This window comes from Oryctolagus cuniculus, chromosome 1, assembly GCF_051225735.1.
Source record: "Oryctolagus cuniculus isolate XC-2025 breed Fujian yellow rabbit chromosome 1, ASM5122573v1, whole genome shotgun sequence".
In the NCBI taxonomy this organism is placed as follows: domain Eukaryota; kingdom Metazoa; phylum Chordata; class Mammalia; order Lagomorpha; family Leporidae; genus Oryctolagus; species Oryctolagus cuniculus.
Genome location: NC_142867.1, coordinates 3,958,116 through 3,972,899, shown reverse-complemented (window position 1 = coordinate 3,972,899; position 14,784 = coordinate 3,958,116). Strand labels below are relative to the sequence as shown.

General features: G+C 50.0%; 1 protein-coding gene across 38 annotated transcripts in view; it reads left to right on the top strand.

The window, feature by feature from the left end:
* Window positions 1-14,784, top strand: part of PPP6R3 (protein phosphatase 6 regulatory subunit 3) — a 134,734-nt gene that overhangs the window by 40,861 nt on the left and 79,089 nt on the right. For 36 of the 38 annotated variants that reach the window (XM_070063713.2, XM_070063654.2, XM_070063400.2 and 33 more), the window contains one exon: window positions 9,179-9,328. The gene's annotated coding sequence lies outside the window, so the exon portion shown is untranslated. Of the gene's footprint in view, window positions 1-7,215; window positions 7,299-9,178; window positions 9,329-14,784 lie in introns of those variants that run through there. The other 2 variants (XM_089313183.1, XM_017339336.4) reach the window with 1 other exon arrangement.

Below are 14,784 nucleotides of genomic sequence, written 5' to 3'. Positions count from 1 at the left end.
GTGTGATGTATCTGTGTGTGATCGAGGGTGCATTTTTAGTTGTATAGCTGTGTGATGTATCTGTGTGTGATCGAGTGTGCATTTTTAGTTGTATAGCTGTGTGATGTATCTGTGTGATCGAGGGTGCATTTCTAGTTGTATAGCTGTGTGATGTAAGGGGAAAGTGTTCTTGGATGTTAGGCAATAGCTATGGCTTCCCTTTGTGAATTTCCGTCAGCAGGGCTATTGTGATTGTATTAAAATTTATGTGAGAGCCTAGGGAGCCTATTTTCCCCCTAAAGTGAGGGGTTTTGTTTGTTTTGCTTTTGAATGATTTCAGTGTTTATTTCAGAGTGACTTGGGGCAAATCCTTTTTTTTTGACAGGCAGAGTGGACAGTGAGAGAGAGAGACAGAGAGAAAGGTCTTCCTTTGCCATTGGTTCACCCTCCAATGGCCGCCGCGGCTGGTGCGCTGCAGCCGGCGCACCGCACTGATCCAAAGCCAGGAGCCAGGTGCTCTCCTGGTCTCCCATGGGGTGCAGGGCCCAAGCACTTGGGCCATCCTCCACTGCACTCCCGGGCCACAGCAGAGAGCTGGCCTGGAAGAGGGGCAACCGGGACAGAATCCGGCGCCCCGACTGGGACTAGAACCCGGTGTGCCGGCGCCGCAAGGCGGAGGATTAGCCTAGTGAGCTGCAGCGCCGGCCGGGGCAAATCCTTATTATCCTCAACTATAAAATAGAAACAATAACTAATAGGATTGAAAAGCCCTTTGTGTAGTAATGGCACAAATTTTTTCTTTTTTTTTTTTTTTTTTTTTAAGATTTATTTATTTGGGGCCGGCACTGTGGTATAGTAGTTTACGCCTCTGCCTGTGATGCCAACATCCCACATGGGCGCCACCTGAGTCCCTGGCACTCCACTCCTTATCCAGCTCTCTGCTGTGGCCTGGGAAAGAGGTGGAAGATGGTTCAAGTGCTTGGGCCCTTGCACCCACGTGGGAGACCTGGAAGAAGCTCCTGGCTTCAGATCAGTCCAGCCCTGGCCTTTGTGGCCATTTGGGATGTGAACCAATAGATGGAAAACCTATTTCCCCCCTCTATTTCTGTAACTCTGCCTCTCAAGTAAATAAAAATTTTTTTTTAAAGAAATGCAGAGTTATAAACAGGGCGAGGCAGAGAAAGAAATATCTTCCTTTGTGTAGTTCACTCCCCAAAGGGCCGCAGGGCTGGAGCTGGGCCAGATCAAAGCCCGGAGCCTCTTCTGGGTCTCCCACCTGGGTGCAGGGCCCAAGCACTTGGGCCATCTTTACTGCCTTCCCAGGCACATTAGCAGGGAGCTGGATCAGAAGCGGGGCAGCCAGGAGGGGAACCATGCCCACATGGGATGCTGCTAGCACGGGCAGCAGCCCTGCGTGCCGCACCGCAGCGTCAGCCCCAGCACAAAAGGCTGTTAAGGCTGATGATCACTCCTGCTAGTCTCAACTTCTGTGAGTAAGCAAGTGCATTTAGATGTTATTTGGTTGGGAATCTGCTGTTTTGCTGTTTAAGGCTAAATCTGACCTCATTTTTTACAATATTTTTTGATTATTATTATTTTTATCTTTTAGAGAGAGAGAGGACTTCCTTCTGGTCCTCTTCCCAAATGCCCGCAGTAGCTGGGGCTGGGCCAGACAGGAGCTCCAGCTGCGTCTGATGTGACGGTCAGGAAGCTGCCACTTGAGCCCTCACCGCTGCCTCCCAGGGCCTGCGTTAGCTGTAGGCTGCTGCCCTTGAGAGTGCATCAGAGTGGACGCAGCGCTGGGTGCCAGGCACCCTGACAGGGAGCAGGGGGTCCCGGGCGGAGGCGGCTTAGCCCACCGTGCCAGAACACTTCTCCATTGTGTCCTGGCGTCGTGAGTAAGAACCGTGGTATTCTGGGAAGTAAGTGCTTGGGAGAGTTTCCCTTGTTCAGTCTGCTGTTCTTTGGGGAGAACCTTGTCGTGTTGCAGAGTCACCGTCACGTGTGTTTCCCTTGAGAGGAGGCATCTGTCTGGCTCAGCCTTTCCAGCGGTCTCCTGCCGTGGTCTGTGTGGGCATCATCGTTAGACGCTTTGCAGGCCAGCATCGGGGACCCTGCGTGTTCATCCTAGTAGCTTGCTGGATTTCTTCATTTCAGTAGTACCCTCTCAGCCCCCCACAAGCTTAAAACTATTGTTTTGGGCTTTTGTTTTTGCATTTTACTCCTCCATCTATTTTCCTCACCAAGGCCTGATTAAATTACTTTCTTCAGTTTAGTTGCCCGGTGTCTGTAGCCGCTGTACCATGTGTACACTTTGATGACTTTGTTTTTAATGTTAGATTCACAAATTATTGAAGCAGGAAGAAAAGTCTGATTTACTACAACTTCCTTATCTTGTAAATGAAAAAGTAGGTGCTCGGGTTAAATGGTTTGTCCTAGGCTGCATAGCTAGTGAGTGGCTGATACCATACTCTGTGATCTCAGTATTTAATACTTTTTTTATTTTATTTATTTGACAGGTAGAGTTAGACAGTGAGAGAGAGAGACAGAGAGAAAGGTCTTCCTTTCGTTGGTTCACCCCCCAAATGGCCGCTACGGCCGGCGCTGCGCCGATCCAAAGCCAGGAGCCAGGTGCTTCCTCCTGGTCTCCTGCACCCTGGGCAGGTGCAGGGCCCAAGCACTTGGGCCATCCTTCACTGCCTTCCCGGGCCACAGCAGAGAGCTGGACTGGAAGAGGAGCAACCGGGACTAGAACCCGGCGCCCATATGGGATGCCGGTGCTGCAGGCGGAGGATTAACCAAGTGAGCCACGGCGCCGGCCCCTCAATATTTAATACTAACTCCCACATCAAAATTCTTTAGAATTTATATTAAAAAAATTTTTAAGTCAAAGATCTTTTTGTGCACAGCTTAGAGTCAGCTAGTTCTAGGAGTTTGGGTAGATAAACAACAGTCGTTAACTATGTCACCCTCTTTTCCCCATCCTGAAAGCAACCATGGTACTTTGGACTAAAAAAATACATGTATCATGGGGCGGTGCTTGGAGCAGCTGATTCATCTGCTGACTGGAGTGCCAGCATCCCATGTGGGCACTGCACCCACAAAAGAGACCCAGAAGAAGCTCCTGGCTCCTGGCTCCTGGCTCCTGGCTTCAGTCTGGCTCAGCCTTGGCCATTGTTAGCATTTGGGGAGTAAACCAGCAAATGGAAGATCGTTCTCTCTATCTAACTCCTTCAAAAGGAGCTCACATGTGCTGGCCCATCCTCCCAAGTGTCTGTAGTGGTTGAAACTCGAAGGAATTGGTAGAAAGCTGGAGTCAGTGGCCAGAGCTGTATTTTGAACCCACATGCTCGTACGTGGGAACAAGCGTCGTAACCACTAGACTTGCATGAAGTTGATGGAGCACCATTGTGTGGGTGTACAGATCTCCTTGAAACTCTGCTTTCATTTCTTTTGAGTATAGACCCAGAAGTGGAATTGCTAGATTACATGGCAGTTCTGTTTGTTAATTTTTGGGGAACCACCATACGGCCCCACCTTCCATTCCCCCCAGCAGTGCACAGTGGGGGCCGTCTCCATATCCTGCGGTTGTTTTCTGGCGTTGGGTGGTTAGCCACCCTAGTGGGTGTCAGGTGGCTGCTTCATTACCTTTTTGCCTGTTTTGCTCCTGAGGAATCTGACACTGTTTAGACTTTGATCCTTTATAGGCGATCTGGGCTCTTGTGCTGCCAGGGCTGTGAAATTTCTGTGGTGTTACTTGGTGTCAGCCTGTTTTCAGGGACTTTGGGGAGAATTATTTTTCTGATCTCCTCTCTTCTGTATTGTTTTCATTTTAAGAATTCCTGTTGGCCAGCACTGCGGCTCAAGAGGCTAATCCTCTGCCTGTGGTGCCGGCACACCGGGTTCTAGTCCCTGTCGGGGCACCAGATTCTATCCCGGTTGCTCCTCTTCCGGTCCAGCTCTCTGCTGTGGCCTGGGAGTGCAGTGGAGGATGGCCCAAGTGCTTGGGCCCTGCACCCCATGGGAGACCAGGAGAAGCACCTGGCTCCTGGCTTTGGATCAGTGCGGTGCGCCGGCTGCAGCGGCCATTGGGGGTGAACCAACAGAAAAGGAAGACCTTTCTCTCTGTCTCTCTCTCTCACTGTCCACTCTGCCTGTCAAAAAAAAAAAAAAAAAAAAAAGTTCCTGTCACTTTCATGTTTGTTCCATTTTAGCCTTTAGTTTTCTTTTCTCCTGGTTTTTAATTTGTTTCCTTTTTATCTTCCAGCCTTTCTATTCAGTTTTTAATTTCTGCTGTAAAAATTTTTTTTTGAAAGGATTTATATATTTATCTGAAAGGCAGAGTTAGAGAGAGAGAGAGAGCGCGCGCGCGCGAGAGCGCAAGATCTTCCATCCGCTGGTTCGTTCCCCAGATGGCTGTAACAATTAGGGCCAGGCCAGGCTAAAGCCAGAAGCCTCCATCCAGGTCTCCCACGTGGTGGCAGGGGCCCTAGTACTTGGCCATCTTCCGTTGCTTTCCTAGGTGCGTTTCCTGGATGGGACTTGAACCAGTGCTCATGGGACATTGTAGTGACGTCTGACGGCTGCACCACAGCGGCCCCTGGGTGCTGTCTTCTTTATTTAACGGACGCACTCTCTCTTTCTGAGTATATCACATTTCTTCTATCCCTCCCCTCGTTTGTATTTCCCTTCCTTCTCCAACTTTTTCTGTGTGTTCTTGTGTGTTTTTGCTACTTTTACATGGTAGAGGCTTCTGGAGGTGTCTGGCAATCTGTTTTTTTCCATATTTAAGAGTCATGGTTACTTAATACTTAGGTTGTCTGAAGTTGACCTCTTTCTTGGCTCTGTGCAGTGTCACAGGCAGGGAGAGGAGACCCCAGTATCTGTGGACATGCTTAGCCTTCAGGTCTTCATCTCCAGACAACATGGCCAGGAGCCTCAGCACTCCTTAGAGAGATGGCTGACTGCAAACCAGGGGCAAAGAGTGTACAAGCCGGATCTGGAGTGTGTTTTTAGAGAATTTCAAAATGCTCAAAAAATATGAAAAGCACGCAAGAGACTGCTTGAAGGGGCGCCTGTTGGCCCAATCTGGGACAGTTTGAGCACCAGAATGAGTAACGATATTATTATAATGTGTGAGCTCCTACTGATAACCAAGTCGAGACAGAAAACAACGTGTGGCGACAGGGAGACATACCTTCCTGATCAGAGTGTCGACAAGTACCGGTGGACATTGTGGTGCAGTGGACAGTGGACTCACTGTGGACAGTGAGGCTGCTGCTGCACACCCTGTTTGCGTCCGGCTGTTCCACTTCTGATCCAGCCTCCTGCTTTTGCATCCTGGGAGGCAGTGGATGCTGGCTGAGGAGATGGGCTTGCGCCACCCACGTGAGACACCCACATGGAGTCGCTGGCGCCTGGCTTCAGCCTGACATAGCCCTGGCCATTTGCAAGCATTTGGGGACTGAACTAGCAGATGGGAGATCTGTCTCTCCCCATCTCTCTGTTGCTCTGCCTTCAAGTAGGTGGCAACAAAGTTTCTTTTAGTAAGAATGTGAGTGAATGAATGCAGAAGGAGGGAGCCATCATTTAGTCTACCTGGTAAGATGTTCCTGTCCTGCGTTGTAGTAGCTGGGTTCAGTTCCTGGCTCTGGTTCCTGGCTGCGACTTCCTGCTCATGCCAGCCCTGCGAGCTGGTGGTGTGGCTCAGGGAGCTGGGTTCCTGCCATCCTGTGGGACGCCTGGATTGAGTGCCTGGTTCCAGCTCCTGGCTTCAGCCCTCCTCTAGGCCCGGCTTCTTGTGCACATTTAGGAGTGTGAACCAGCAGATGGAGGCTCATTTTCTGGGTGACTCTTTCTCTGTGCTCTCAGATAAATAAAAATTTTAAAAATGATAAAAATAAATGTAGAAATAGTAGAATGACAGAAGCCCTATCATTTTGTGATTGTTGGAGAGAACAAGTTGTCAATGGGCACTAAAACTATGGGATGAATGCTGCATGAAAATAGTCTAAAATGTCTTCCCACGATTCCTTTCTTAGTAATTATTGAGGGAAATTGGTCACTCCATGGTGAAGAAATTCGGCAGATATTGTCTTAACCAAGTGATCAAAGTATCTTCAGTAATGGGGCAGATTGGCTTTGTGTCTGTTTATGTGAGTGCTGCAGGAAACAAGCTTACTGACACGGTGTTCCTGCCAGGAGCGCGTGACTTGTGTTCACAGATGTCAGTGAGATGGAGGGGGAATGTTGTGAAGACTGTTTCCTGATGAGAGGGATGGAGATGTGACGGAGGTGTGACTGTGCCCTGGATCGCACGGGCACTGCTGTAGGGACTGTAGGGGCACGAGAGCAGTTGCTGGAATGAGTGTGAACTCGTAGTCCCTGCTTGACGCTCAATGGTGAAATTCCTGTGTTGAGCTCTGTACTGCGCTTGTGTGAGAGCAGACCTTGCTCTTGGAAAACGCACACTGAAGTTTTCAAGGGTGAAGGGCCCTGATGGCTGGGGCACAGTTACGTGCCTGTGGGTGAGGATGTTTGTGGAGGGGTGGGAAAGCCGTGGTAAAGTCAGCTGGTGATTCTGGGCTCAGACTCCGACAGCTCCTTGCACTGCCCTTGCAACGATTCTCGAGGTGAAAAGGGAAAGTGTTTAAAGGCTGAGGTGAGGGTGCGTGACAGAAGCTCCTCGGCTGTGAACGTGGCAGCAGGTTGGCTGGTTGAGCTCTTTGGTTGGGGAGAATTTAGGTTTTTTCCTCAATGTCCGCAAATGTTGTGTGTCCTTGAGTCTTGTAGAGAGTGAAGGTCTTGAATGATAGTTGGCAGTAAAGGATTCCGATAAGGGCATCGGCTGGGTTGGGACAAGAAAGGTTAGAATCAGGGCTCTAATATTCACCGGGGGCCCAAGTGCTTAGACCATCGTCTGCTGCTCTCCCAGGCCGTTAGCAGGGAGCTGGATTAGACGTGGGGCAGCCAGGAAACAACCAGTGCCTGTAAGGGATGTGGCACTGCAGACAGCAGCTTTACCCACTGTACCACAATGCCAGTCCCCAAATAAATAAATCTTTGGGGGGAAAAAGACAAGACAGAAGCAGTCTATTTATTATAGTTTTAGAAGCATTTCAAAGTGTGCTCATTGTCTCCTTTCTACCCAGAAGTCCCAGTACTGCAATTGCACATGGTTTCATTGTTTGCCATCTTTTGATTGAGTTTGTCCTGCTCTGATACTTCTCAGCATCAGCCATGTGGACAAGTGTAAGGACTTCAGGAAGTAACCAGGCCCTTCCCAGGAGAGTGGACTGTGTCTCGCACCCTCCCTGCAGGTTAGAGACGCGCTGCAGTCGGTCCTGCTTCTCTGATGGGAAAGTGAGTCTAGCGTGGACGACACGCTAGGAGCCTGCTGCTGGTGGGAGCAATGATTGCAGATGGACTTCGAGGAGCCTGGAACGACTTGGATTAAATGCCAAATTTTGTACATGTGTGCATTTTGGAGATTATATTTGTTGGAACTTTTTAAAAAGATTTATTTGAAAGAGTGACAGGAGGAGACAGCATAAGAGAGAAGTCTTCCATCTGCAGGTTCACGTCCCAGATTTCTGCAGCAGCCAGGAATGGGCCAGGCCAAAGCCAGGAGCCTGGAGCTTCATCCGGGTCTCCCATGTTGGTAGCAGGGGCCCAAGCACTTGGGCCATTATCTGCTACCTTCCCAGACTCACTGTCTGGCAATACCACAAGCAGTGGCTTAGGCTGCTGCACTACGACACTGGCCCCATCTGTCAGATCTTCAAGGGATCTGAGAGCCCTAACACAGATGCTGTGTCGGAACTGGACTGAGCTAGGGTTAGCGTTCCACATTTTACACGGTCAGCTTTGTAGAGTGGAAGGACTCCAGGAGCACATAGTAGCATTGATAGGTTTTTATGATTTTAAGCAATAATTTAGATGATCAACAGTACTTCAAGAGTATGTTCAAAAAGCACTTGCCTGGTAAATGTTCCGTTTTTATGCTTCATTGCATTTTTACCTGAGTTTGTTACTGTCTTTTTTTTTTTTTTTAAGATTTATTTATTTGCTGTCTTTTTTTTAATTCTTTTTTAAAATATGCTTAAAATTTTTCAATTTATCATACTGGAGGGAAAATGTCGACTTGATCACAATGGTAGCAGTGTTTTATGGAAGAAAAACATTAGATGAACAACATTTCTTTTTTTTTTTTTTTTTGTAGACTGTATTTTACAGGATTTCTAGTTCAGTGTCCACAATTTGACTCTTTTTCTGTAATAAGTTATGTGCCATGCACCTTGGAAGACATTTATATTCCTTTATTGTGCAGCGTGTGGTCCACTGACATGAGAGACTGGACTTGGCTGTCGCTCGGACTTCAGGGACCTGATGTTTGGCTCATAGTTCCTGAGCAGGCTGTGATTGTCGGGGCAGGACGTGGCTGCGGGGGCTTGGACAGGAAGATGGTTTTGGAAGTCAGTGTTTGATGTGGTGCCTTTGCAGTTAGCCCTCCGCCTGAGAACACCGTTGACGCTTTCATAAGAAAAGACAGAAAGTGCATTTCTTTCCTCTGCTTACGGATCGTGCTTTCCCGGCACCTGTGTGTATTTCTGGGCGGCTGTCCAGTGCAGGATGCAGGATGAAACCTGAGGTAGAGGGGTGGTGCTTGGGACGGAGCAGTTAGGCCTGTGCGTGGGACATCTGCGCTCTGTGTCAGAGTGCCGATGCAAGTCCCAGCTGCTCCGCCTCTGGTCCAGTTCCTGCTGATGCACCTGGGAGACAGCAGAGGCTCGCCCGAGTACTTGGGCACTTGCCCTCACTAGGAGACCAGAGAGACTGCTGGCTTCTCACTCTGGCCTGGCCCAGGCCCAGGCCTGGCTGTTGCCAGCCTTCGAGGAGTGAACCAACAGATGGGAGAGTTTTCTCTCCTTCTCTCCCTGTTACTTTTCCTTTAAAATAAGTAAAGGAATGAATAAATAGATAAAAAGTGACAGTGTTATTTATAAAAAGTTGAAATAAGAGGGATGACAGTACTGTTTTTTTTCCGTTTACATAGAAAGATTTCAATTAACTGAAGCCTTTTGGTTTTCTGATGTGTGATTCTCTGTGAGTCATAGCCCTGAAGCAGAGTCTTTTAACCGTAGGTGTCACCAGACCAAGGAGGAATATGTATGACTGGCTCCTCTTTCTTTTTTAATAGGAGAGCTCCTGTTTCACATCCCCATCTCACTTTATTCCTGCTGATCTCCGATGCGCTAAACTGGAAGACAGTGTTTGCAGGACAACTGTAATGGGCAAGGAGCCACAGAGAAGAAAACGTTTCTTTTAATTTTTACCCTTGGTTGGAAAGGTAAGTCCACTGAGACTGTGAGTGTGTCCTTCCGTGAGTTACATCGAGGAAAGACCTGGAGGTCTGGGTCCGCCTCTGAGCTAGTGCAGTCCGGTCCTGTAGGCCCTGTTCTGAGAACACTGACGGCGGCCTCTGGTCTGCGTTGGTATGTCTCAGAGTGCTTGGAACCCACAGGTACCTGGTTTCTGGTAGGGAGGGTGCTGGACACAAAGACCAGCCAGGCCTTGCAAGCTGAAGTAGTGGCATGCAGAGGAAGCCTGCTGGTCGAGGGCTGTGCCCCAGGCCACTGCTTACAGGTGATGTCACTGTGTGCGTGTGCGTGTGCGACAGAGAGAGGGGGAGAGACAGAGAGAGAGAGACTGTTGGGTTTTTGTTTTACATCCGCCAGCGGACACGTGGCTTCTGTGCAGCCACATGTCTCCTTTTGAGTCCTCACTGCTATTGCTTTGGAACTCTTTGAAGCATTTTATTAACAGATCATTTTTGACTTTCAGCTCGGTTGGCACTTAGTAGGAAGTCACACAGTGGTCCTTCGAGGGGCGTGCAGACGTCACCAGTTTCCCTTCCTCTTGTATCTTGAGAAGAGGCTGGACACAGCTGGTGCTGATTGCCACGTCTGTCACTTTCCGTCGTGTTTGACTGTGCGCCTCACTTCCGGATCCGTGTGCTGTCTCCAAGGCCTGTGGTGATTCTTCCAGCTGTGTTTCTCTTTCCATTTCGGTTTCTGTGAAGCTGGGTCAGGCATTATTTCCCAGGAGGTGCTGAGTTGTCCTGCCGTGAGGGGTTTCTGCTTCTGCCCCTAGGTGGGTCTGGCCTAAGCATCTGAAACGCTGCTTTGCACAAAGCCCCCCTCTGCCCGGCTTCTCAGAGTGACCTGCCCAACCCTCGGCGTTCCCCTCACCCCTGCGTGGCCGCCCCCAGCGCCTCACGGCGACCCCTGGGTCCTGCGGTGCCTCAGCTCCAGGCCGCGTTACTCTGTGTGATCCTTGTGGAGCGTTCTCAGCTAGTGCTCGCCTCTTGGCTCTTGGCTCGTAGTTTTGTTCCTGTTCTGTGTATTTGATTTCATACCTGCCAGGGCTCTGCTTTTTTTCCTCCATTTTTGTCAAGCCTTTTTGAATTGTTCCAGGTCCTCTGTGGTCATTCCTTTGTGTATCTCATTAGTCATTTTTAGGAGATCCCCCTTATTTTAACTAAGTATTTTGTGAGATGGGAGTTTTGACTTCTACTTTATAGCTTTAATACTTTTACAAATAGGCATCACTAGTTGGTGGTAGGAAACTAAAATTTTAAATATTTATTTATTTGAAAGGTAGTGCTACAGAGAGGGGGAGACAGACAGACCTAAGGCCTGGCGTCGTGGCCCAGCGGGCTAAGCCATTGCCTGAGATGCTGGCATCCCATAGAGGCGCTGGTCTGAACTCCAGCTGCTCTGGTTCTTACTCAGCTCCCCTGATAAAGTGTCTGGGAAAGCAGTGGAAGATGGCTCGAGTGCTTGGGTTCCTGCCACCTGCGTGGGAGACCCTGAAGAAGTTCCTGGCTCCTGGCTTCAGCCTGGCCTAACCTTGGCTCTTGCAGCCATTTGGGGAATGAACCTGCAAATGGGAAATCTCTTTCTCTATTTCTCTTTCTCTCTCTCTGTAACTCTGCCTTTTAAATAAATAAATCTTAAAAATAACAATATAAGCTGTTATACATCCGATCTATGAGATTTTATAACTTGGATCTTTGAAAATGTCTTTTATACAGATAGGTGCTGGCACATTGTTTGTAGTCCCCAAGTGTATGACTTCAGTTGAGTTTAGCTTGTCGTTGTGTTGGAAATTAATCACTTAAAGTCGAAGGTTAGCTGAGGGGCTGGCACTGTGGTGTAGCAGGTAAAGTAGCCGTCTGCAGTGCCTGCATCCCCTATGGGTGCCAGTTTGAATCTCAGCTGCTCCACTTTCCATCCAGCTCTCTGCTGTGGCCTGGGAAAGCAGTGGAGGATGCCCCAGGTCCTTGGGCACCTGCACCCACGTAGGAGACCCAGAAGAAGCTCTTGGCTTCGGATTAGTGCAGCTCCAGCTGTTGTGGCCAACTGGGGAGTGTACCAGCCGATGGAGCCTTCTCTCTCTGAGTCTCTCAGCATAACTCTGACTTTCAGATAAATGAGTCTTTAAAAAAAAGATGAGGCGCACGCCCCTCAGTCGCACAGGGAAGCTTGCTTTGCCTTGTGTCGAGCGTGGGAAACGCTGCTGAGCCCTGGTGTGTGCTCAGAAATGCGTCTCCTGGGCATTTGTGTGGGAAGGGGGTCTCAGGTCTTCCAGGAGCTCTGTCCAGGCGTCCCATGGGTCACAAGGTCCCAAAGACTTGGGCCCTTTCCCACTGCTTTCCTAGGTGCATTAACAGAAGCTGAGCCACCAGGGTTTGAACCTGGAGTGTTGCAGGCTGCAGTATAATATACCACTGCGTTGAAATGCAAGCCCCTTACGTTAGTTTCTGACAACATAAGAAGTGAAGGGACTTAAACCTCCTTATTATTCAAGTAAAATTATCTGTTGAGATGACATTACTGTGGTATGAAGTTTCAGCACAGGTTTGCCTGACAACCTGGGGTTGCATTCATTAAGAAACACCAGAGTTCTGCAAAGCAAAGCATGACTGGACGTCCGCTGGTCAGTAGCTGTGCTCGAGCACTATTCTTTTGATTCAGAAACATTTCGGTCTTGGCCCTGATCCCAAAATACCACGGTGAAACTTCATGATTGATAATAAACTTGACCGCTCTCAAGAGCTGATGCGTGTGGATGAAGTTGCCTGTCGGCAGGACTGGTCAGTAACACGATGCATGTTTGACATCTCCCTGCATGTCTACTCGTGAATATTACAAAAAACAGTCCAGTTTTATGCACTCTGCATTTTTACATTTTGTAATCTTGTCTAAGGCTTTTTCTCCCCCGTACCTGATACTACCACATTTATTGCTCTGAACGTACTCGCCACCATCAGTTGCACATCCCAGAAGATTCTGCTCAGGTTGTGTGTCAGCAGCTTTCTGCCTGCAGTCACTGCATCTGTGGAGAGACTAGGCAGGTGCATAGCACAGGAGAGCCGTCCTCTCGTCGTCCTCCTCCTCCTCCTCCTCCTCGTCACCACGCGCTCAGGACGCTGCCTTCGTCCCCAGCTCCTGGGTCAGATTTCCACATCGCTAAAGTCGATGCATTTGACTTCTGACGGGAAGGGAGGTTTTAGCTCTTACACGCATAGGTTCTTCCACAACTTTTGGATACAATCAGTGTTAAAAACCAACATGAATTGTTGGTTCATCATTCACCTTTCTTAGCGTGCTCAGGCACCTCCTACAGTCTGCGTCATCCCTGCCTTAGACTCGCCCTCTGCAGAGCCCCTGTCACGGACCGGACGCCGGCCTGCTGGGTGTCCCTCCGCTCTGCCCTGCAGTCCGCTTTCTCAGTGCCTGCGTCCCTGGTCTCATGTCACTGCCGAGTTTCGGTGCCGCACATCCCCTCAGCAGCTTCCTGCGAGGGTGTGAGGAGGTCTTCGAGACCTCCCATGCCTGAAAGTGTCTTCCAGAGGTGCCGGGTCTGCTGACTTGCGGTCTGCACTTTATTGCGGGGTTTCCCCTCGCTAGACCAGCTGAGATACTCTCCTCCTCTCTGCTGCCTGGGAACCCCCGGGTGCCCGAGCGCCTCTGTCGGGGCCCTGGGGAGGCCTCTGCAGGCCCTGAGGACAGCTGCGTCTGAAACTCCGGGAAATTTCCTTTTTGTCTGGTTGGCCAGGAGGAGGTGGCGGATTGTAATGCGTTCTTCTAAAACTCGCTTGGCTCAGTGTTGCCTTCCTAAGTTGTTTCTCCATTTTCTTTGTCTCTCACAAATTTGCTGATGTCCTCCGTGGTGGTCACTTCCTTTTCTTTGTCCTTCCCTGTTTTGCTGTGGCTCCCAGAAGAGCGGAGAGTTGGCTGGACGTCAGCTCACGGTCTGGAAGGTTGCGCAATCCTGTTTCCTTGCTGAGGCTCCACAGGTGACTCAACCGGACGCAGCCCTGTTCTGTGACTTTGGCATCACGTGGACTTAGGAAGACGATCCCTAAACCAGCACAGGGTCATTTGGGTGGCCTGCCCTGATGGACCATCAGCAAGGCTCGCCTGGCCTGCGCTTCCAGTCCCTGCTTCTGCTGCTTGCTCACAGTCTGTCTTTCTCTCACTAGTCCTCCCTCGATCTCTGGGTGCTGTGCCCGGTACTTCTTCTCTTACACATGGTACTTAAAAGACCTCTCCTGGGGCTGGCACTGTGGCGTAGTAGGTAAAGCCGCCGCACGCGGATGCCGGTTCGAGACCCAGCTGCTCCACTTCCAATCCAGCTCTCTGCTGTGGCCTGGGAAAGCAATGGGAGATGGCCAGGTCCTGGGGCGCCTGCACCCGCGTGGGAGATCTGCAGGAAGCTCCTGGCTCCTGGCTTCAGAATGGTGCAGCTCTGGCCATTGCAGCCAGATGGGAAGTGAACCAGTGGATGGAGGACCTCTCTCCCCCGTCTCCCCTCCCCCCCACCCCCGCCTCTCTGCCTCTCTGCCAGCTCTCTATAACTCTGACTTTCAAATAAATAAATAAATCTTTAAAAAAACAAAAGACCTTTCCTGTGTTCAGAGCTCGTTACTGTACCCTGCAGTGGTGAGTCTTCCAGCAACGTGGGCACCTCTTTGGATGCCATGTGGTTGGCAGTCCCTTCGGCTTTCCCCAGAACAGGCTGTGGTATCACGGGACATGACGGGGTCTGCCCAAGGCGGGCTCCAGAGGGAATTGGCATCTCCCAACGTCGTCGTGGCAGTGACCGCCCGGTGCCTGGTCCGAGGCTGCTTTGCTCATTGCCCACGTCACAGTGTTACTTTATTTTTGAGCTTGTGATCAACTAAGCTGTTTGGCCATTTTGATTTCTTTTCGCCATATGTTTTCTTATGCCTGGTTTCCCCCATCTTGTTTTTCAGTTTTTATTTGCAAAATAATTTGTCCATGTTAAATTTTTTTTGTGGTTTCGTCAGTCATGTCAAGTGGTTTTTGAATCTGTTGTCTAACATTAGTTGTCCCACCTGGCATTTTGTTTTCTATGCATTTTTTAAAAGATTTATATACTTATTTGAAAGGCAGAGTAATAGGCAGAGGCGGGGGGAGGGTGTCTTCTGCTGGTTCACTCGCCAGTGGCTACAGCGGCCGGAGCTGTGCCGATCCGGAGCCTGGAGCTTCCTCCGGGTCTCCCACATGAATGCAGGGGCGCCAGGACCTGGCCATCTCCCACTGCTTTCCCAGGCCACAGCAGAGAGCTGGATCAGAGGTGGAGCAGCCAGGACTCGAACTGGAGCCCCTATGGGATGCCGGCGCTGCAGGCGCCGGCTCTACCTGCTGCACCACAGCACTGGCCCCTTCTATGCATTTGGCCAAGCCTGCGGCAGCCCGTACATCAACACTAGTG